General features: G+C 48.0%; 1 protein-coding gene across 1 annotated transcript in view; it reads right to left on the bottom strand.

Annotated features, from left to right (window-relative positions):
• The window catches only part of RGS8 (regulator of G protein signaling 8), a 32774-nt gene extending 26530 nt beyond the window's left edge, over window positions 1-6244 (bottom strand). The window contains exon 1 of the mRNA XM_037145655.2: window positions 6143-6244. The gene's annotated coding sequence lies outside the window, so the exon portion shown is untranslated. The remainder of the gene's footprint in view (window positions 1-6142) is intronic.
• Between the last annotated feature and the right edge of the window lie 18561 nt (window positions 6245-24805).

The raw sequence follows: 24805 nt of genomic DNA on the forward strand, positions 1-24805 counted from the left end.
TTTAAAATTGTGTATAAAAATGTTTAAATAGTGTAACATTACGTGCTTCAGTAAGATGAGCAGACAAAGTGTAAAATATTAGCACAAGGGTACTGACATGTAGGAGAAGGGGGCACCCTGAATGAGAATCAATTTTCTATGTATTTTCCATGGTTAAGTTGCCTTCCCCATGAATAACCTCTTATTTGACTCTGAGGGAGCAGGTGCTAACATTCACAGAAGTTTAGAGCGGGTATGACTCTTAGATATCACCTGGAGAAACTAAACTTTAAGGACTTTGCCCAAGGTCACATTTCATAAAGCCACAGCCAGGACTCACGCCCAGAGCTTGCAGAGCAGAAGCCAGAGACATCCTTTTTTCCCCACAGGTGAGCTGCCCATCTACACACCCAGAACCCAGGGCAGTAAGTCAGCCTGGGATGATGATACAGCTGGTGACCTGTCTGCTTACCTGCAGAACCCTCTTCATTCCTATTGTGACCTTAGCCTTAAACAGTGAACTCGGTTCTACAAATCAGCTCCCAAATGGCCAGCTGGCTTCTCTGAAGGCACCTCATGGGCAAGAAGCCAGGTTGTAGAGCAAGACAGGGCTGGTGGAGCACACACCATCCTTCCCACACCCACAGCCCGATCTCCTGGTTCACCAAGATAACTGAGGTCTCGGGTATGAAATACTGCTCCCTGTTTCCTTGTCTTAGCCCCATACAAACCCATCCACGTGTGCACACGTCCTTCCTTCCTTCTCAGATATGTCGCCTCCAAGTGAATCCTTTCTCCTGTGTCCCTGAACCCATCCTTTCCTACTTCCTCTGCTTTATCAAATTTCCCCTCTTTAAAAAAATTTTTTTACTATTGATTTGGAAGAGAGAGAGAGAGAGAGAAAAGGAGGGGGGAGAGAGGGAGAAAGAGAGAAACACTGATTTGTTGTTCCGCTTTTTTATGCATTCATTGGTCGATCATTGTATGTGCCTTGACCGAGGACTGTACCTACAACCTTGGCATATTGGGATAACGCTCTAACCAACTAAGCAACATGCCCAGGTACTCTTTCCTCTGTCTTTATTCTCTTCTCCCATGTGGTTTGATACCTACAAACAAAAACAACTCATTACAAACATGTCCTTTGGGTATCCTCCCTTTGTCAGCAAAGCCACCTAGAAGAATTCATGTTCCCACTTCCTAGCCCCTCCTCATTCCTTCACAGTTTGGCTTCCATCCCTCTCCCACACTTGAAACAGTGACCTCCATATTGTGAGGTCCAATGGCTGAATGGTCCTTGTCCTCATGGACCTCTTCACAGCATTTGCCGGGATGACCATTCCTTTCTGGCATCTCTACACCCTTGACCCCCTTGGCCTTATATGGTCCCAATTGCCCTCCCCTTCAGCTTCTTCCACTGGCCCCTCCTCCTCTGTCCGCCCCATAGATGCTGGTATTCTGCCTCTCTCTAGCCTTGGTTTCCTGCTCTTCTCTCCTTAATGCTCCTTGGGCAATAGTCCTAAGTACCCGAGTATACTAACCATTTCTAAATATTTTCCTCTAATTCTGACCCCTCTCCCAACCCCATAGATTCTTATAGCCCATGGTGGCTGAGGATACCCCTCAGATACCCCACAGGTGTGACAAATGCAATATACCTGAAAATTGACCACATCATATCCCCTCCTTGTCCTGACCTATTATATTGACTGCCCCCCCCCACACACACACACACACACAAATACAAATCTCAGCTTCCTCTAGAATTCCTGGTCTCGGTTTCTGGTACCACCATTCACTGAGTAACTCAAGCCAGAAGAAGTAGGGGAGTAATTAAAGATGACTCCTTTTCTCTACTCTTCTATAGTCAACCAATTACCAGGTCCTATTGATTAAGTGTCCTTCGGAGTTTTCACATCTGTCTTCTCTCCATTCTCATTACCACTGTTCTCATTCATGCCCTTGTTCATGGTCCCTGGCTCATATCTTTGTGATCTTTAGTCAATGTGATCCAGCCTATCTCCTTAAATTCAGCTCCATTTTGCAGCCATAATCACCTGCTTAAATCACAAATGTGACTATGTTCCCTTCTGTCCCAAGCTATCAGCCCCCTTGGCCTATGGATAAAGTCTGAGCTTTAGCAAAAATCCTGGGACATAAATTCCCCAATACCTGGGTCCTGCCCACCTTGCGCGTTATCCGCCACTCCCCTGGTTTGTGTTTCATGCTCCTATAATGCCATGTTGTTGGCAATCCCTAACACACATCAAGGGCTCCATGCTTCTGCAGCTCATTTCTGCCATTCCTTGTGCCCAGTCATCCTTCAAGCTGCACTTCAGCACCCCTGCACACCCGGGTTCTATAAGTGCCCAGTGCTCCCTGACATACTTCTCTACCCCTCTGCCTGGCATGATAAGGCGCCTGCAGCTCTCTTCCCCTAACCAGGCTTGAAGTTCATCAAGGGTAAGAAAGTATATTCATTCATTCATTCATTCATTCAACCAGCATTTAAGTATCTCCAATGTGCCAAACAATGTACCTGGCATAGGTATATTATATTACCTATGTACACACATAAATAAAAGACATCATTTTCATTTCCCCATTTCCAACATTTAGCACAGTACCTAGCACCAAGAAGATGCTCAACAATAGCTTGTTGAACTTAACTGAATTAGTCAGCAGGTAGGTGAGTGAGACCAGGTTTGGTGCAGGATGCTGACCAGAGAGGCAGCATGGAGCCATAGACGCAGCCCAGGCTCCACGGTCAGGTGACCAGGGTTCAAGCTGCCCTTTATGGCTGGTCCACCTTGGCATGAGACCTGGCTTTCTTATCTCTGAAATCCGAATTACTAAGGCAAGGCCAACTTCTTGTATTACTGTAGGAACTCACTGAGAGGTATAAGCCAACATGGACTGTATTGAATTATTCGGCCTTATAAAAACATGAAGTCACATTTTTGCAACAGAGCCATAGAAGGCAGAGGCCCAACAACAAATGGGGGAGGCTGCGGAGGAAGGGACAGCGGGGTCAGAGACAGAGAGGCAGTGAGACCTGGTTTTGGAAGCACTGGGGCTGCGATACAAGGGCAAGCCTGCCACAGTGGGCTCTGTCCTCCTATCTCACAGAGCCAGGGCGCTGCTTATCAACATCTTCCCCTTCGCAGGCGGGAACAAAGGCTTTCCCATTAACCACCAGGGTCTACAGCTGTGGGCAGGGGGCAGCTTCTGCACACCAGCCCCCCACCCTAATATACAATAAGCTCTTTCTAACCTTCCATTTTTAATCACTTCAGCCATGGCTTTTATGTCCTCCCTTCCTGCTCCATTCTAACCAGCCACCTAGAGTCATGCAAAAAGGGAAAGTCTACAGCCCTGGGACCCAGCGATGAGCCAGGCTATGGCAACAGAGGCAGGAAATAGTGGAGTGAAGACCTGGCCTCCAAGGGGCAGCTCTCCCACCGCGATCTGCTCCTCCCCTCACCCAGCCCTCTGGGAAAGGAGAGACACCTTGCTGTCGGGCTCCGCTGGGTGCACATGAATGCCTAGGGTGGGGGCGGGAGGAGGGCCCCGGGCTGTGTGGGTGCACTCTCATGCACAAAGATGCTGAGCAAATTCTGACACTTTTCCTTAGGAGACAAAGCCCTGCTAGGAATCTGCCTTAAGCCATTCAGCTTTTCGGAGACCCTCTTCATTCTGGAACCTTTTATTGAAAAATTCAAAAGCTTCCGTGGAAATTCCAAACAGCATGCTCCTGAGAGAGCTAGTGCTTCTTGGACAATGAGGAATATCCTAGTCCCCAAAGCAAAGAGGGGGAAGCAAGCAGCATTTCCTGTACCACTGCAGATGCAGGTGTGTGGACAAAGAGAACCTAAGAAAGCACAAAACAGAGAGTCTGGGGGACAAAAGGAAAATTCTAAGCCATGCAGTCATTTTACACAAGACTGACATGTGTATGGCGCAGTCACTACCTATAAAGTGCTGAACTTGACCAAGTTTCTTTACCTCCTTGGGCCTCAGTTGGTTCCAGGAAGTTGGGAGGATTAACCAGCATAATATAAGAAATGTACCTGGCAAGGGCCCGGCACATCTTGGTACCTGGGAGCTATCGGCATTCCTTTCAACCGATCCTCACAAAAACCACTGGAGGTAAGCTGGCCACTTGTAGCGCGCCCATTTCACGGATTACAAAACCGACATTGTTCATTAGTCCTGAGTGGAGGGCCCAGGGTTATTCAATTAGTGACCCTGGGGAGACTGGAACCCAGAACCACCAGGACTTTTCCAACACCATCTAACTCAGCGTATTCAGTTGCTGCTGCTGACTCATCACTGAGACCCACATCCACGCTCTCACCAGTCCGCTGGGAGTCCCTGGCCTTTGCACCTTGGCATTGTGGCGGAGCACCCTATTGTTCGGGTCAGAGTTCACTGACTCACGGGAGAGAGACTGTGGCTTCATTAGCAGGAAGCTTTCAGATTCCTCATTGTGTTAGGCGCTGTGTGAAACTGTTTTGTTTTGTTTTCTTTTGATGCCAAAAGGACCTGGGCCCCGGAGCAGTTTACGCTTGCCTGGCCACAGTGGGCTGCGGACCACACTGCACACTTTAACCCCACTCACCCCACCCACTGACCCTCTCCCAGCAAACCTGCTCTCAGGATGGGCAGACAGCAAATGGCTAATGGGCACGAGTTTGCCAGACTGACTGAGGGCCCGTGGGGCTGTCACTTGGCCCAGTAGCGGTCGCACGTTTAGAGCTCTGAACTTTGCCCAAGCACGCGTCTGATCTCGTGATAACGGTTACCTCACTCCCCTGCCTTGCAGCACCTCCTCCGTCTTCCAAGGAGACCCTCCAGTTTTCCTAATCCACAGAAACAAATAATCCAAAAATAACCCAAGATGCAGACTGGGGAGGCTCTCTTTCTCATTTCATTAGACCGAAAGCACCCCAAGATCAGGACCTCCGAGGCCCTGAAAGCCGGCTTTCTGGACTGCGGTGGAACAATGGACTGAGGCCAAGAGGCCCTGATGCAGAGTAGGGCTGCCCTCCCCCTCGACCCCCAGAAGCCTCTGTCTTCACAGCTCATGCTGGAGACTCCTTACCTCCTGTAGGTGACAATGGGGCCCTCAAATCACTGCTTAGGAAGGGGTGACCTCCCCGCCAAAATGTACAGCTATGCGTGATGATGAGTGCTAACTACACTTATCACGCTGACCATTTTTGCAATATAGTCCTATATCACGTTTTTATGCTAAACACCTGAAACTAATATAATGTTATATGTCAATGACATCGATTTAAAAAATCCCGGTCCCAGCAAGTCCAGGTCTAAAAATATGTCTAAGGAATCCATCCAGAATGGGAGTAAAATTTTCACTATGATGTTATATCGGCATTGTTTGTTATGATAAAAATTTGGGAAAAAATTGTTTAAAAGATTTAGTGGCCTGCCAATGGAAGCCTTAGTTAATGGCATGGTGGGAGTCTTCTCACCCTGTATGCATATATTGAGTCACCACATTGCACGTTTTAAGCATATTACAGTTTTCCTAATTATACCTCAATAAAGCTGGGGGGAAAAGAAATTAGTGACCTCCAGTGTGTTTTAATGCCACTGTGGTCGTGAGTCCTTCTGCATCGAAAAGTGTCACCAATGTTAGTCACTGGCCACACCGGAGACCTGCACGCTGACTGGAAACCATGAAGATGTGTGGTCAGACAGCCATGCAGGCGACCTGCTTAAAACAGCAGAAAGAACAAGATGTGAAAGAAACTCAGAGACAGCGTCACGGTCCAGCCATCAGCCCGAGCTATCTGCAGAGCCCCTGGAGATGCCCTGAGGGGAGAAACAGCATCCCTTTGGACCAGAAAGCATGGGTCAGGGGACCGGGAGCATTGGGGTCATGGAGGAGGGAGAACCGAAAGGGACATGGGCAGTCAGCCCCCAGGAAGAGGGAAGAATGAACATATTTCCGCACCCCTGCTCCTGGCAAGAGTGCTGCCTGCCCCGCTCCGAAGAGCTCTGTTAGAGAATAAATGAAAGCCAGGACAGAAGGACAGTGCCTCTCCTGCCCTGAGGTGTGCTGTACCTCCCAGCAGGACTCTGGCTCAGAACAGCCAGTTCAGGCCACTCCACTCAGGCCTCATTGGAAGGAGCTTACCTGTCTGGCGGTAGGCAGTACAGCTGGGAAGGTGTGGCTGGTGCGGGCCCCAGCTGGGCATGGCTCGGTGAAGCCAGGAGTGACAGTCAGCCACCTCCTGGAGGGAGAGGCTGGTGGAGGGACGGCCACGCCGCCTGGCGCCTCTAGCAGAGCGGCTGCAACCCACTGCTCAGCTCCGCTGGCTCTCTCAGGCTTTGCATCTCATGAACGGGAAAAGAGTGAGCAGCAGGGAAGGAGGAGGGGAGGCGGCGGGAGGGGAGGGGGCCCTGTGACAGATGATGCGCACTGCCAGGCAGAGTCCGGGGAAGACCCTGGACTCCAGCAGGATGGCACTGCCTGTGTGGCTCTTCTGCTGACAGGTCCCTTACTGAGGGGATGAAGGGACAGCCACTCTGGAGAATTCCGAGAGTGGCAGGGTGGAGAAGGGTGACAGAGGGTGGAGGTGGGGGAGAGAGGAGATCTCCCCCCCCCCAGCACAGTGGGGAAGGAGATGAAGCAGGTCATTGGCACGGGGGGGGGGGGGGGGTGAGGGGCAGCAGGGAGAGAATGATGCTTTGGCTCAAACACAGGCCTGGCTGGAAGCACCTGCTTTATGAGGTGGTGTAGGGAAGGGAAGGGACAAAGTCACATCCTTCTGGCCTGCCTTCCAAGCTGTCTCTCTCCTTCTATAACCAACAAGCAAGGCCCCTCAGACTCAGAAATTTGGAATGGGTAGGTAATTTAGATCAAGCACAGTTCCAACTTTCTCAAACAGGAGAAAAAATTAGGTGTGAAAAAGTATAAGGCACAAAATGTTTAGTGTTACTTGTCAGTCTACTGTGGGCAAGCCTGAGTACCCCCTCTGCCATCTGCCCACCTGAGATCAGGGGCCGGGGGGTCGTGGGAGGAAGAGGGGGCCGGGAGGGGATGAAGAGAGTGTGTCTTCTCTCTGTAAATTTCCATTTGGGTGGTCAGGAGCTTGGGCCCGTGTTTGGGGCAGCTTTCGGGTGTGAGGGGTAAACTTGACATTGGAGTCCAGAGTCTCCGCGACCTGCCAGCCACATGCGGCAGGGCAGGTTCACTGCACGGGCCTCGGAGCCGACTGTCATGGGCTCTGTTTACAACCACAGCCAGGGAAAGAGGCTGACAAGAGAAATAAATAAACAAACAGTGGAAGCTGGCAAAGACCAAAGGAAGCCACAGCTGGGGAACACTCAACAAGCACAGCTAATGAAGGGAAAAGAGATCTCAAACAAGGGCCTTCTTGGGAGGGAGGGAGGGGACAGGATGCAGAGGGACAGGGAAGCAGATTGCGACAGATTTCTAGGGAATTGTCCTTTCCCACAACAAGCTGGTGCTCTGCCTTCAGGCCTGTCTCCTGAGGCGTTGCCAGTGCTGACCCAGGTGACCCCTTGGGGACTTGCTGCTCCGCTTGGGATGCTGACTCTGGAGAGGTTTGCGATCACCATGCCGCGGCTGTGCAGAAACACTGCACCAGTTCAACAACATCAGATCCATTCAGCAAACAGTCTTTGGAGCCCACCGTGTGCTGTGGGAAGCATCTCAGGCACAAGGATGCCTGAGACGCCTTTGTCATGTCTCGGGGGATCCAGAAAAGAAGCAGCTTACACAAGTGACTCTAATGAATGCATACATGACCTAAGGACTCAAAGAATGTCCTAGAAATGCTGGGGAGAGTGGAGAGTCAGTCCACCTAAGTACTCAGGGACGTCCTTTCTGAGGCGGCCCCTGCTGACCTGCCCGTTGCAGGTTACCTGTGGGTTTTGACAAGTGGAGTTAGAGGAAAGCAGATTCAAGGCTGCGAAACAGCCCCAGCAGAGGCACAGAGTCTGAAACAGTGAGTGCTTTTCCAGGGAGACCGGAGCAGAAAGCCCAGGGTCATAGTGGAGGAGATAACATAGGGGTACCTTGTGACCAGGTGGTGAGAAACTTTAAATGAAGGAGTGTCGGTCAAGTTATTTCTGTGATCAGATCTGTGTTTTGAGAAGAGAAGACAAGTATTGGAGAAAAGTAAAGGCAATCAAGGTTATTGTAAGTCCCTAGGTGAGAGAGGGTGAGGGCCAAAGTGAGGCAACAAACTTGAGAAGGAAGAACAAAGGATGGAGACTAAGGAAGGCCCAGTCAGCTGGGCTTGATTCGATGTGAGGGATGGGTGGGGAGGAGCTCAGAACAAGGAAAGATGGGAAGAAGTTGAGAATGACTCTGTAATCTCACCTTTGGCAACTGGCTTCAAAGGCTAGGGGACCTAGGAGGTGTAGCAGGTATGAGCGGATGAAAGAAACACTAAGGTGTGTCTGGTTTGGGATTAATTGAGCACTGTTGATATCCCGGGGCAAAAGATGAAGAGATAGCATTCGATCTTACCCAAGGGGTGGGAAGCTGGAAGCTCTCTGCTTGGGTAAGAGACCAGAGGAGAGGAAGTACCCAAAGATTGCAGGAAGAGAGGGGCTGAGGGCAGAACCCCGAGAAGTGACTACTTGTAAAGGAAGAGCCGAGAAAGAGGAGCAGAGTGAGAGCAGGAAAGCCAGAAGAACGAGCTGCCACGGCAGCCAGGGAGATGAGCTTTTGAAAAGGAAGAGTCAAGCGCCTCAGAGAAGCTGAAGTGGGTGATGACTGCAATGACCTTGGCAGACTTCCAACTTCCGACTAAAGTGGTCCAGAAACGATCAATTCAGAAGCAAATGAAAGAATGAGGAAGTTCCTGCCTGAACAGAAGAGCATTACCTAGTCCACACCCAGTATTTAGATGCAGGGATGGGAGGTAGAGCGGAACACGCCACGGGGGGATGTATACATTCAACTGCTTAGATGAAGGTTTACCCAGCAGTTTGTTTATACACACTCTATGTCCAGCAGACATGGAATTCCACAGAACTGGGCACCCATGTTTACCTCCTTAATAGCATCTACACCCATGTATAGTGTTCGGTGTAAATTTGTTGAAAGAATAAATGAGACAATTTAGGACTCTAATCAACTTATATTTATTTAGCACCTCCGAGGAGCCAGGCACAGTACTAAGGATACCATTGCTAGAAACAAAACAATTTGCGTTTCTTTAGTTTTCATTCTTCCTCCTCTGTCTCTGTCTTCCTGTCAAAACTCATCCAATTTAAGAATTCACCAGTTACTTATGAAGGGAACCTGTAAATATCCCAGTCTCTCTCAACAAGGACCCTCTAAGGTTTTGGTTTTTGACTGCTGTTGCTCCAGACCTAGAAGCAACCTATTGTATTTTAAGCCCTTAAGTCTAGATGTATTTCTAGTTTGAATCTCTCCACATGCCCCGGTGGTGTCAACCCTGTCAACCCTGGCTTGGCCTTGTGACGGTTCCAACCCTTCTGTTCGGGGTGAGGATCTCCATTCAAGGCCACACCTAAAGCCAGCCTTTTCCGGACAACAAAAGCTCAGACTCCTTCCCTGAGTCAGTTCCCTTATTCTTAAGTAATCCTTCTCTTGTCTTGGGAAAAAAAAAGGCAACCCTTCAGCTATTGTTAAAAATAGATATCCGAACCAGGCTGAACTCCAGCTGACAACTGTAATCAAAATTCTGATACCCAGAGAGCGCAGACCATGAAAGATAAACCCTTACAGAATGCTACCTTAACAAGGCTCATTCCTTGTTGAAAGACAAATAAAATGCTATATTTTTAATTTTACAGCACATTTTTTTCTCACATTTTAGCATGTCTGCAGCCAAGATGTCTTCCAATCAGCATGTACCTGTAATGCAGTAAGGTGATCGGCCCCCATCCTTCAGTGCCCCTCAAAAAACAAAGCTGTTTTTAATACAATCGCACAACTGATGGATTCTCAGAACTAAGAAAACGCTGTCATGGGCCATACTCTTCCTCGCCAAAATGCCAGCTGAGTACTTTCTAAAGTGGTTCAATCTGAAAAGTGGGGTCATGAGAACTGGTAGGGTTTCCAAAGCCTTTCATGTGATAATGACCGATTCAAGGAATTAGAGGTGATCCCTGTGGAGGATGGCACAGGAAAACGGTTTTCTGTGCTTGAAGGATGGTGATGGAAAGTGAAGGGAGTTGAGCTGCCTTTCTCCTCCTTCTCCTGCTGCCCTCTGGACCAGACGATGGAGAAAAAATAAAATGAGCGAAGGAAGAAACGAGAAGTCATGCAAAATCTACAAACTGGTCGGTTCGACAGCCCTTCTGTGAGGAGCTGGTGTGGTTCGGTCATTTGTTCATTCGTCTTTTTTATTTTTGTTGTGGTGGTTGTTTTCTTGTGTCCATCATAAGACTCAAGAGGACAGGCTTGGAACCAGAACTGCTGGTTTGGATCCCAGCTCCACCATTAAAAACTGTGTGATGTTAGGCAAGTGACTTAAGCCTGCTATGACTTAGTTCTCATATTTGTAAAATAAATAATCTGACACTTGTCCACTTACAGTAATTCCTTCTCTCTGAAAAGCCCCAAAATAATCCCCGTAAAGTCTTGGAATAAACCTACATCCCTCCCTGATGCATAATTATTTTTCTCCCAAGATTAAAGTCATGCATACCTTTCCCCAAGACTTTCCTTTTTTTTTTTTTTTTTTTTTTTGTGGGCAAAAAAACGCAGCAGCATTATATAGGTGAGGGTAGACTTGCTACTGAGCAAACTCATTTCTCAGTGTTCAAAATTTCACTGGTCCTGAATAGGAAAAGGGCAGAGTCGTCCCAGCTGGAGTCAGATGCTTATCGTTATTTTGTTTAACTCGGACATAATGCCGGCTTCAGAAGCACAGAACTTCCTGCAGAAACGAGAACAAGAGGGCTCAGAACGGCCGTGCACACATCTCCGTAATGAACATGGAGTTCCATATATCCAGAACGCCTAAGAGCCCCGAGAGACAGAGTACTATTTATTTCCACGAACAGACTATTTTTTTATGATTCTGAAGAGCTTAAGGCAGAAGACAGGTTATTGCATAGAAGGAGTTATCATTTGCACATTCTTATTCAATTTTTATATTAAAAGCAGCCTCTCCTCCTGCTGCTCCTCTGTCCCCAGGCCAGAGGGCTTTCTCGGCAGGATAGAGACCAGCCCTCCTTCCCTTTATTCATTCCATCAGGGACTGCAGATATCTAGGGCTGAAAGGGTGTTTCTCGGCAAGGTCCGAATTTCGAAGCAGGGGCTTTTGCAGCGAGTGTGGCAGGGGGTGGAGTTCAGGGAAGTGGTGGACTTCTGCACACCACTTCCCCTCCCAGGACCCAAAGAGCCAAGGTTAGCGTGGAGACCCAGGTTTCCCGGACAGGGGGCCAGGAAAAGCAGGCCTGAGACTTTCCCCAACTCTCAGCCTCTGGGAATAGGCGCACATTGCAGGGAAAGTGGAAAATATTTTACGAAACAGGAGAGACACATGTCAGATGGCTGTGGCCTGGGAAACCCCCATACAGATCCCTGTGGGAGGCTCCTCAAAGTCAGCTTTGTTGCTGCAGGCACCTTAGAAATCCGAGGGGACTCACAGAACCCTGGGGACTGCAACGGGGACGCAGCGAAAGTCTCTCAAGTGGCCTGCAAAGCACTGCAGCGTCAGGGCCTTCCTAGTCCGGGAAGGCCGGATGTCTCTATTCCAGGGGCCAAAAGGTCTGGGAGCTGCAGGGAGGGATCCCTGGGGACGGAAAGGAACGTGCTCCAGCAGTGCCGTCGCGGTTCAGCGGCTTGATTAATGACACAGGAGAAGACCCAGAGGCAAATTTAACGGGGGAGCAAACCCCCGAGGGGGTGCCTGCCCTGGGAGAGATCTGGCCCCTCACACACCACAGAGGAGACCGCAGTAGGGCTGGCAAGACTGCTTCTGGGGCTTTGGGCCAAGGGCAAAAACACAGGAAGTGTCTGCCTCGGTCTCAGCGTCTGAGTCCTGAGCGCACATTGTGCCCAGGGAGCCAGTCAAGGGGAGAAAGGCCTCCATCTGTGCTTCCCGATGCTCTGCTCCAGCGAGGGGAGGGGGCAGTCCCCTCGGCTGTGAGGCTGGTTCTGCCCAGTGATTGGCTGACATATTTTCAAAGCTATTCTCAAAGGCTTTGATGACCTGGCTGTTTCTGGGCAGCAGCTGAAGCCATTTGCCCTGAAAAATGGGAGAAAGCAAGTGTAACCATTCACCCCAACCTGACCCCCCCAAACAGCTCCCACATACACTCTACAGCTGATTGGGTTACTTCGTCCCTGTGGACTTTAATGAGTGCACAGGTCTCTGACCCCTTCGCCTCCCTCCACGAAAATGTAACCAGAGCATCACTCTTCTTGGCTTCTCTTTCAAGAGGCAGGAAGTACCAGTCCTCCGTGATGGTGCAGCGGAGACCCCAGGCTCCCTTTAGGCTGCAGAACATGCAGGCTGGGTCTCCCACGTGTAATTTCCACAGCCTGCGTGAAACAGCATTGCTGGAGGTCATAGGCATCTCAGGAAGACTGAACAGTTTTAATTAGATTTCTCGTTTTATTAAGTACCAAAAAAAAAACCCCTGAAATAGCACTTTGCTTCAAAATTAATGCAATCTCAAATTTTTGTTAACTGGTGAAATTTTGTATTTGAAAGTGCTCTGAATTTAAATATTAATATCTGAAAGGACTCTTCCGTAATCCTCTAATTTGATCGCTTCACCCATCCAGAGGGCTGAGTGCCTTTGAGGAAACTGAAAGGTACTCAGAGGAAAGTAAATTAGTTAATAATTTATTGTGAGGGATACGGCAGAACTCTCACAATATTCCAGTGTTTATTCCATATTCCAGTGTTTCCATATTCCAGTGTTTCCAAGCCCAGTCAAGTATTCTTTCCAAGCTTCTCAATTTGATTAAATAATTACATGTATTGTGACTCATTATTTTAAAATTGTCACGTAAATTTCCCCAACGTGTTTCCCATGTTTTCTTGCAAACCTGTTGGATGTGTCCAAGGTGACATTTGGGCCTCCTCTTTCCCTCTGTCCCAGTGAGGCAAATATGTGAAATTAGGGACACAGAGTGGAACAGTGGGAGTTTTAGTAGTTTCAGCTGATGAACAATAGACAACCATTGGATTTCTTTGGGGGGAATTGTGACGTCGTAACAGCAACATTCTAGGACCTGTCGCCTGGCAGCAAGATGTCAGACTCAGAGAAAAAAGCAGATCAGAGTTGCCACTGCTCCTGGGCCGTGTTCATGTCCAATCTTCCTCTGAAACAAATGTGACCTTTTGCTCCTCAAAATGGACCCGAAAGGAGGTACCCACAGTGCTGGCATCAGGGAGAGCAGCTGCTCCTGGGAGGGGCTAAGGTCACAGAGCTGTCCTTAAGGTTACTCTTGAGAAGCATAGGTCTTATCCAGCAGCCTGGAGCACTTGTACGCTACTTACAAAGGACCTTGACTTCCAGCTGGGGCGGGGCAGGGCTTGGGTGACATTGGGAAGCAGCGCCCTCTATCCAAATAGGCAGAGGCACCTTGCCCAGGGCTGAAATCCGGAGCTGCCTACCATCCTCGGACCTTTGCTCCGTCACTGCGGGAGAGTCTGCGTCCCTTAAAGCATTTGCCTTATATCTCATATAAGGGCCAGGAAAGGATCACACAGCTACCCTGGGAGAGGCTTAAAGGTCCAAACCTTAGTGAAATATTTACATTGCCTGGGACTTACTAAAGAAATCCAGTTCTTCGACTTGGTTGTTTAACCCTTTAATGATACTAATGAGGGGAATTTCAGACCAGCTCCAGGGCATGGCTCACCAGACAATGACCTGGTATTATGAGGGTAAAAATTTTGTCCCTTGATTTACACCAAATGGGTACCTGCCTGTCATACTTAGGTCACAGTGCCCTCACTGCAAGTACAAGGGCCAGTAAGTCACCTCCTCGAAAGGAAAGTGCAAGGGGCCACTGGAATGTGCACCCCACAACAAAAGGGCAGGAGAACTTTGTTCCCATTGAATTCATTCATGCCCTCACCCATTCGTTTGAGTACCTTTTACGTCCAGTGCACTCTGCAATGCTGGGCAAGACAGACAGATTCCACATGGTCCAGGCTGAGTATACAGTTTCAGATCAGAGCCCTGACCTACATTTGGCAGATTCCATAGCCTACCCTCCAGGCTTCGACCTCTACAAGCTCCTCGCTGCTGCCCTCCGAAGGGGGAGGGGCACCTTCTCCTGCAACCCAAATTTCCATGCGAGGTGCTCTTGCATGCGGTAGAGAAAGCTGTAAACCAGAACTGTTCCCCAGGGGCAGGGAAATTGGGGTCCTCTCCAGAGGAGAAGGTGAGTAGGTGCTCTAGTCTCTCTCGGGTCCTATGACTCACACCCCACCCCTAAACCCCGAGGAGAAAGCAAATAGGATTAGAGCTTGTGGAGGAGTGGCCTACAGGTAAATTCGCATGGACTTCAGCTAAGAAAAACGCTATCCCCCTTACCCTTTTTTGTCTTCAGCTCACCACAACTCCCGGGGTTTTATTTCTCCTGATTCTCCTCCTTATTTCTCCTAATTCATGCTCACAGCACCCTCCCACCTCTTCCCTCCTTTCCAACCTGGGGTTGGGGAACTGGTTGAGAAGTACAGATTGGTAGTTACAAAATCATCACAGGGATGTAAAGTACAGCATAGGGAATATGGTCAATAACATCGTAATGACTATGCACGGTGCAAAGTGAGTGCTGGAAATACTGCAGGGAAGGATGCTTTGTAGAATGTATAATTCTCTAACCTGTACACTGCACACCCGAAACTAACACAAAATAATTTTGAATGTAAACTGTAATTGAAAAATTTTTTTAATTGAGAGAAAATGCCGTGGCTGGTGTGGCTCAGTTGGTTGGCGGTTCCACAAAGCGAAGGGTCACCAGATTGGTACTCAATCAGGGCACATGTCTGGGTTGCAGGTTTGGTCCCCGGTTGGGGCACATGCAAGAGGCATGCAAGAAACATCTCTCACATCGATGTTTCTCTCCCTCTCGTCCTCCTTCCTTTCCTCTCTCTCTGAAAATAAATAGATTTAAAAATTTTTAATTTTAAAAGATAAAGTAGAAAGAGAGAACCAGTATCAACTATAACCTGATTATCTATAAAAATTGGGCCAGCACGGGGCTGTGGATAATAACCACCGATGATTCTGCATGATTCTTTGTTTATATGTGGGCATTTTTTCAAAGTAGATTTACCTTCCTAATTATATTTTGTTTGCAGTTTCTCGGCACCCCTTGCCCGGGAAGTCAGGGAGGAGCTCATGGAGTGGGCTGAGTGTCGACAGAAGCTGGCTTGAGACAACAGTTTGTAGGAGGCAAACCAGCCACTGAACAGCTAGAAATGGTAGAAAACAGCACTGAGTTTTCAGGAAATGGGAAGCGTGAATGAGGTACAGTGTCTGCCCTGGAGAAATTTGCCACCTTTTTAGGAAGAAAATACAAAGGCTTCATCTATACACAGTTGAGATTTCGGGATCGCTTTTAATATGAGCCTAAATAGCATTGTTTTTAACCCAAACATCCACTGGGCCTGGGAGGCCTTTGATCTTATAGGACTCAGATACATAGTGATTCACCCAGTAACCATAGCACAATGTTCTGTGTTTCTCTGCTTCTATAAAATACAACATTCTCGCCCTGTATATGGTAGCAGGAGAATCATCTCCCAGGGTGCACGAGCGTTCAAGATAATGGATTGGACAGGTTCCCTCTTGGGACTACACGTCTGAATGTACTGATGACTTAATCACTGAGGAAGCACATGGAGAGTGTCGCACATTGTCCTCGGTTAAATCATTCCCAGGCAAGCCTGTCCCAGCCTGCCTTTCTGTTCCTACCCCTGTGTCTGGCATCTGTGTTCCACTATCCCTCACAGGGCAGGTTCCCCCACAAAACCAGTCCCTGCTCACTCTCTCCCTGCCATTTCCATTATGACCAGAAGAACTGGTAATTGTGTGTGTGTCCCTTGCTGGGTGTGACTCCCAGACTCACCGTCAGCACCCCACTCCTGGGAGACTATCTCGAACCCGAGACGTCCTTGATATATTGCTGGGACAGAGGGTTGCTCCGTGTTAGGGATGAATGAGGAGTTCTCACAGGCATCTCTGGCCAGGCTCCCCATGGGCCAGCACGGCCATTCTCTGCACCATGGTCAGAGGCTCTCCCAACACGTGTACTAGTTTGTGCATGTGTGAGCCGGGTACAGACCAGAGTTCTGGCCTCCTAAACTGCCAGTGACCTCTGAAATCGATGGGCTCGGTTTCAGGGGTCAAACGACGTTTTTTACACATTGTAAGGATGGGTATTCTTAGGTGAAAGGACACATACGTTATATATACTCTTACCCGGTATCACAGTTTAAAAAAAAATGCTATTCCATCCAGAACAAAAAGCAATGATGTGGGTTAGCATGAAGCAGAAAGCCTGAAAAAAAAATGACCCCACAACATTCACTGAATCAATACTCACGAAAGAGTAAAAATCTGCATTGTGTACAAGCAAATAATGCCTCTCGTTCCCTTGACTCAGCAAGGGAAAAGTAGCTACATCCTTGAACAGCTTCTCCTGTAACTGAAGTACATTAGGAGAAAGTCGGGGAGGAAGGAAATGGGATTCGGTCGGTTCCCCACTATCGCTGAGAAACTTCTCAGAAATATACCTTGTAGATCAGGGCCACGACTTGGCTCTGATGCTAGTGATCCAGCTGGTGCTTGTGAGACCACCTGCATGAGCTGAGCTGCGGAGGAGAGAACTAACCTCCTACGCAGGGAGACCAGGTGCCCCCAGAACGCCTCTGCACTCTTAAAAGGAATGTAGAAATGTGTAATTTATATCAAAGTCCAAATTCCCCTGGAGAGCTGTCAGTGATTTACCTCTCTGTGTGAATGTGGTTCATTCAGATCTTTTTCTAAAACCAGGTATTGATCCGAACACAAAGAGATCATGAAGACCCCACACACCATAGAGATGCAACTACTGTAAAAGGGGCTGGAACAGAGGAGGCCGAAGAGGCAAAGGAACCTTTTCTGTTCTGCTTAGCTCAGAGCTCGTCCGTGGCCTCCTGCCCACTCAGAACACCAAATCAACTGTGGGTTCAGCCAACTTTCTAAGAACGCTGGTCTTTTGAGCTTGGCTTTGAACTTATGAGTCTAAACCCAAGTCTGAAGCCAGACAGGGTGTGCCCAGAGCGTCAAGAATTTGATTTTTATCCCTGACCAGGGTGGATCAGTTGGTTGGGTGTCATCCTGCAAAGCAAAAGGTCACTAGTTCTATTCCCAGTCAGGGCATGTACCTGGATTGCAGGTTCAGTCCCCGCTCAGGGCTCATATGAAAGGTATCCGATCCATGTGTTTCTCCCTCCCTTCCTCTCTCTAAAAATAAATAAATATATATTTTTAAAAAGAATTTTATTTTAATACTTGTCAAGTCATCCTTCCCCCTTTTCCTATCCTCCCCTCCCTCCCACCCCCGCCTCACCAAAAGTATCATCCTAATAACCCCTATTATAGGATCAGATGATTTCCATGCTGTGGCAAAGAAAATCCCAAGGGCAGAAGCACCTAAGACAACTATCTAGTCTTCATCATTATCAATAAATAACATGTATTAAATGCCTTCTATATGCCAGTGTGACGCTAAGCTTTTGACCATCCCAACCACCCGCGAGGTGAATTTATCTCTGTCTGATGATAAAACCGAGGCTTAGCGAGGTTAACCCAGGACACATGGCTTATAGGCAGTGCAGCTGGAATTCAGCCAAGGCAGTCTGATTCCAAATGCTTCGCCAATAGGCTCAGCAGCAGCCACCCTGGGGCAGGAGAGCTGGCTGGGGCGGAAACGGCCATGAATGGTCCGCTTGCCTCTCTGTGTGTTCCCCTCCGGCCTTTTCCTGAACAATGGGACCGGACAAAAGAATTCATGCCCATTCTGGCCCCCAGGTTGTAGTGGAAAGGAGACCCTGGCCTGGGCTCTATGGTGTCCTTCAAGGGGAGGCGTGAAGGGGAGACAGACACACCTGGCTTAGGGCGACTGTCCACCCTGCGCTCCCACCCTGAGAGGAAATTATGGCTCAGACAGGGGTTTGAAGCCATCAGTGGCCTGACAGCATAATACCCATGGCTCTCACAGTATGTGTCTTTCAGCTGCAGAAATAAGGGCAGGATAATTTTAGCTCTGTGTGTCTTAGCCCGACTCCATTGCTCCAGCCACCCGGCCGGCTCCAGGCAGGGGCTGATCGTGTTATTCTGCACTGAGGCCCTCGGACCTTGCTAAGAACCACAGGCTGTGAAGTCTGGGGGGAAAGTTTGAACCTCAGTGGGGAACAGGTCTGTGAGCTACCACCAGTTCTCACCCTCTGTTCCAGAGCCGGTGTCAGCAGGAAACTACTTTCTCTCTGACCACAGGCCTGAGGTGGTGACCTCTGAACATCCAAGGAGGCACCGCTACTCCCAACATCTGCTCACTGACGCACAGCAGCCCCGGGCAGGCAAAGAGGCGGGAGGGGAAGAGTCGCCACGCAGGATAGCTATCTTTGACTAGAAAGAGTGGCCTACCTGGAGTGCCTGTGCTCGCTTTTCACACACCTTCTCTTCCTTTCTTTGGTTTTACTAGCTCTTCTTTGTTCTGATTTTCCCCTTACTTCTGCAGACGCACTTCTATGTGTATATAAGGATTTTTATCCTTTCCAGGACATTGTCTACCTTTCTCTTTCTTTCCCAGTTTTATTCCTTGGTGGGAAAACTTAGGGTTTCATCATTTCGACCATCACCTAGTTCATTCACCAAAGGACAGGCATAAGTACTTAGGAGGAAAAAGACTCAAGAATCTGATCTGTGAAGTATACTCACACTCACACTCACACACACACACACACACACACACACACACACACTCTTCCGACTTGGGCTCAAACCCCCCAGAGCCCGCTGAAGACGGTGACCTTTCTCTCTCTAAGTGTGGTCTGCACATCAATGTGGCCCCTCACACCTAATTGTCTTCAGAACCCAGGAACTGAGTTTCCTGAGCTCACTGTGAACTGCAAGTGACCCCAGAGGGCCAAAGGCTGACGAGCACAGACCAGGTGACGCCCTGGGACAATGCCACTGGACAGCGCTGCATCTCAGAGGCACGCCCCCATCTCGCTGGGACGTAAAGTTCTGACAAGCTGCCTGTGCCAGGTCTTTAAGAGAAAGACACCTAGTTACAAACTATTGTCAAACAGTTTTTTTCAAATCTCACCACTGCCCCTGACTTAGTTGGTGAAGTCAGGCAAACTCAACTTTTTTTTTTTTGCTTCAGAGCCTCATCTTTAGAATAGGGATAATAAAAATCACCTGTCCCTTAGGGTCTTTGGTCACATAAATGTGAAACACCGACAGCTCTTGCTTGGTTGCAAATAAAAGAATTCAATTCTGGACAACCCAGCCATCAAGACAGCTCCCGGACTCAAGACAAAAAACTGCACGCTCAGGTGCCAGGAAACGCGGGGTCCAGAGAAACCCAGAGACTTGGGGTACCGATGTGGACAAGGCCTTCGGGGCGCCCCATGGGGGTGAATCAGCTCCACTCATACACCGTTTTTGGCAAAGCCTTCTTCTGAGCAGAAAGCGTGATCACTGCATCATAATATATATATTTCGATCACAAATGCCAGGCAGAGACCCTTTGTCCGACCCTATACATACACCTATTGCTTATTATTCTGCCATTAAAAAAATGTCATTCTTCCAGTTTCTGAGAGTCCTCTTTGAAGTGACACGGGTCCCACCTTGTCAGCAAGTACTTTACCTTTGCAGAGGTTTGCTCTCCTTAGACTGAGGACCAAAATAGGACACTGTCTGGGTACCTGACTGGAAGCAGAACACCTGACTAGGACAAGACCCAGGAGGGAGGAAAGGAGGACTGGGAAGTGGCTGGGGACATACACCAGTGACAGATATCAACACAGCTACTTGGTGGACAGGGGTCTGCCAGCACTGGCCCCGCCTTGAGCTGTGGGATCATCTCACTAAGTGACGTGCCCGCAGCCTGGCATCGCCCTAACCTCCGTCTGCACAGCACTTGGCCCCTGCACAGACACCAGGAAGGTGGTGGCCCCGTGTTGGTTAAGTTCCCAAAACCTCCAGCACTGCCCAGGGCCTGGGGACCCAGCTGCTTGAGCACCAGGAAACCCTAACTCGAGCTTCCCACAGGTCAATCCTCCTTTTCCTCCTTCGTTTCCACCACCATCTGTGTGACGTTCAGTAATCGAAATTCTCGTGTAGCTGCGCACGTAGCTCCCTGCAGTCGAAGACTACATATCATAACACCAGTAAAGGTAACAGCTAAATTAAAGAGCTTATTAAATGCCAGCCACCTTATACATGTTATCTTATTTATTCCCCTACAACAAGCCTGCTGGGTGGGCTTTGTTACTCCCCTTTAACAGACGAGGAAATTTAAGTCTGGGGTATTGAGGGGCTTGTCCAAGGTCATACAGATAGTAAGTGGTACAGCTGGAAATAAATCCAAGTGCAAAGCCTCAAATACACTTATTGCCTCTAGTAAAAGGTGCTTACTTGTCACTATGTTCCAATCACGAATTCATACACCCATGAAGGACCCATGAATATGCTATAGCTTTTCTTGAAGGTTTCACTCAGGAGTGCAGAATGTAAACTTATACAGCTACTTGGATGTTAAGCCATGGTCAACACTTGACCTCATGACTCAGGCTGCAGAGAGCCCAGACTCTGCCCTAGTAAACGATTACCAAGTTGTATCTGAATTCTACCAGGAGATCCGGCTACCTTTTTGGCCTGCCTCTAGAGTCCTTATTGATACATCTTTTCAGTATGTTCCCATGTCACCCATGGCTAGAACAGAAAAATGTCCTTGGCTTGGAACACCATCTGAACAGCTTTTATACCTTTTTAAAATGTGGCCATCCTTTAAAATATCCACATTTTATAATAAACAACACCATTTAGCATATTCCAACACAGAAGCATTTTTTCCTTCTGTTCTTCTTTTGTAGCCATGGAGACCTCAAATGTGGTTTGAAAAGCACAGACAAAATTAAAACCTGCACAGAAAGTTGGTGTCAGAGCAAACAATAATGATAGTTTATATTTCAGCCGTGCTCGTGTCTGAGGAAATCGATCAATCATTCCACAGACAGCCCCTCTGATCTCTCACTGAGGTCGAAAGAGGACAGGTGGTCTTGTCCTCTTAGGATCCATGCAGGACGCATGGTGAAGACCATGGTTAAAACAGACTGGGGTGTAGTACGCTGAGATACAAAGAATTTCACCCACCCAGTTATTTAATATTAGGCCAGTCAGATTAATCACTTGAAGCTAATTCTTGAATCAGTCAACTCAGCCACATTGGTCTATCCAGACAAGCACTGCCAAATTCAGCCCTGGCTGGTGTGGCTCAGTGGATTGGGTGCAGTCCTGCGAACCAAAGGGTCACCGGTTCCCAGTCAGGGCACAAGCCTGGGTTGCAGGCCAGGTCTCCAGAAGGGGGGACATGCAAACACATTGACATTTCTCTCCCTCTCTTTCTTCTCCCCCATACCCTTTCTCTAAAAATAAAAAAATTAAATCTCAAAAGAAAGAAAGAAGGAGAATCGGCAAATTCACAAGTCATGGAGAACAGCAGAGAATAAACCTGAGGTCACTCCACTGAACGTGTTGCTTTAAAAAATAAAAGGTTCCTTGCCCCGCCCCCGCCCCCACTGCTCATCTTGATAACTGCGGTGCCCCAAATATCCCCCACCGTCACCCAGGGGGCCTGTCTAAAAACAGATCTGACCGCCCTGCTCCTCTGACTGCAGGATGGACTTGAAACTCTTCCTGACCTGGTGGTCCCACCCGACCTGGCCTCCTGCCCACCTCTCTGTCTCCCCGCTGTGGCCCGCTGTGGCCCGCTGTGGCCCGCTCTCCCCGCCCCACTGCATGCACTGCAGCTGTGACCAGCTGTGAGTAACTAGCAGTCATTTAAATATTCCAGGTCGCCCCACCTCTCCTGACCACACCCCCGCCCCAACTCGACCTCATCATTGCCTGTTCGAAAATGCTCTTTCCTTTTATGAATACCTTTTAAAGTAAACTATTTTATTACAAAGGTGTAGAGAAAACACAGTAAAGAAAGAAAAACAGAAACGAGAAAAAGTATCCATAATCCCATTACTCAGAGATCCTATCCTGTTCTCGTTTTGCTGTACAATTGACCCTTGAACGACATAGGGGTTAGGGGCACCGACCCCCCATCCAGTTGAAAACCCAGGTATAACTTTTGACTCCTCCCCAAACTTAACTGATAGCCTATTGTTGACAGGAAGCCTTACCAAGAATTCAAATAGACCATTAACACATATTTAGTACATCATATGTGTTATACACGGCATTCTGGTAAGCTAGAGAAAAGAAAGCGTGATTAAGAAAATCATAAGGAAGAGAAGACATTTATAATATTTACTGAAACAGTTTCCATGCCAGTGGACCCACGCAGTTCGAACCCACGTTGCCAGGGGTCCCCTGCATTCCTCGCAGTCTGTCTTCTCTGCGTGCACATAGTGACATTTTCACCACACCCCTCTGACTCCTGAAATTTGACTCTAGTGCTGCAGCCTGTAAGAGGGCTTTTCTAAGCGTCCCTTCGCCTCATCCCCAAACCTAATCATGCTCACCCTTCAGGTCTCAGTTGAAATGTCACATCCCCAGACAGACCTTACCTGACCCTCCCCCACCGAAGTAAACCACGTCGCCCCAGTTACTCTTCCTGTGTCACGGTACTCCCTTTTCATCACAGAATCGGCTTTTATAACTGGGTGCTTATTTGTGCATTCATACATTCACGCCTTTCTCTTTAGACTCTAAGCTCCGCAAGAATAGGGACCACAACTGGTCCCTACTGCGAATGTGTGTTGGATGAGTGAATGGCAAGAAGCTCCCTTTCTCACTCCCCCACTAACATCTTTCCAATCTCTACCACGTCCGTCAGCTCCTGCTTGCCACTACACTGTGTGCTCCCAGAAGGCAAAGCTGTCTTTAAGTCTATCAAGTAATATTTAATGTATATGAGATCATAATGGCAACCCCAGAACACCATGATTGCACATGGCAGATATCCTATTTTTCAAGTGATTGAAAAAAATGAGTTACTTGCTATATATAGGCAGGACAGCTGGCCAGGGATGCTGTTGGGAGATCCTATTTCTTATGTAAATCCTTTCTTCCTGGTTTTGCGTAATAGTGGTGTCTCTATAATGCCAATATACAGCTGGAAAGGGGAAGCGTTGCTCTGTGTCTCAAATGTCTCATTTTCAAAACCAAACATCCAGATCATTGGACACATATGAGTGAGCATCTCATCATCCAGGTGTTTGACATCTCGGCTCACTCAGAGTCTAAAGGGAAGAAGAAGTGATGCTTTGCTTCTCCATCACCAGCAAAACAAAGTCAATATAAATAATTTAGAGAAAATGAAAATAAGTAATTACTGGGGTGAAACCCACATTTTTCAGTGCACCGTAACCTTTCTACATTCCCAAGAGCATTGATTGACACAAGAGAAAACTCTTGGGTGGGAATATCAGTGAGTCTGCTTTTAACTGCAAATAAGAAAACCCTACTGAAAGTGGCTTAAGTATCGATCATTTCCACAGAGCACATTAGAGGAAGTCTGGAGATGGGTTAATTCAGCTGCTCAGTAGCGTCAGCAAAGACGCTAGTAGTTTCTACCTTTCTGCGCTGCCCTCCTTAGAAGACATATCCCTCCTAGTTTCAAAGGGGCAGTAAGAGCCCCAGGTGTCACATACATAACAAACAGCATCTGCAAAGAAGACAGTTATTCCCATGCACCTATTTAAGTCAGCAAAGAAAACTTTATCACCTCTTCCCCATCACACTGCATGGGAAGACTGACCAAACGCTTGTCTTTACCCCAGTTATTGGAAAGGGGGACAAGATTAGCACCACTGCTTTAGATCAGCTCTAATCAAACTAAGCACAATTGGTTTTTGAGCTGTTTATGTAATTTCTGCTTCTTCAGATGTTTCTCTTTTAAATCATCTGATCATTTTTATCATTGCCGAAAGCTGAAATACTTTTGTCGTCATTTAAAATTTTTTCCACATGATAAAACAAGCTTTTGCTTTGCTTTTTTTGTTTTTGTTTCCTTTATCTCCCCATGGGCCTTCATATTTTCTAGTTTCGGAGTACCAAAAGTTGCAAATAGCTTTTTGAGGAATGACTGAATTTAACCCTAAATTATCATAGGAAAATGACTTAGCCGTAAAAGAGCAGTCTGCATGGCGTGATTTGAAAGAACTGCTGCAAGTTCTTTCACGAAAAAGTTTTACTAACCTGCTTGATGATCTCAAATTCTTTTTATGTGAAAGTATATCCTTTTAGGCGAAAGCTTTGGGTTTTCTGTTAATGAAACTATCCGTGGAAGGGATGATATCTCACTTCTCTGCTCAGAAGTCACCCTTTGATTCCCCACTAGCTACAAAATAACTTCCAAGTTCTTCATCTGATCATACCCTGACATGGGCTAACCCTGCCTTCTCAGCATCCTCCCCAACCCCCACATCAGGAACTCACTACCCAAGAGGACCACTGCACTCATGTGTTCTGAGCATGCCCAGTGCATGCCTTCCTCTAGCCTTTGCTTCTAATGTATCCAGACCACCCACCCTCTGCATTTGAAACTTTATGCTCATCGATAACCTGCCTCTAACACTGAGTCGGC

This window comes from Artibeus jamaicensis, unplaced genomic scaffold, assembly GCF_021234435.1.
Source record: "Artibeus jamaicensis isolate MK-2021 breed Jamaican fruit bat unplaced genomic scaffold, CSHL_Jam_final contig_327, whole genome shotgun sequence".
NCBI classification, from domain to species: domain Eukaryota; kingdom Metazoa; phylum Chordata; class Mammalia; order Chiroptera; family Phyllostomidae; genus Artibeus; species Artibeus jamaicensis.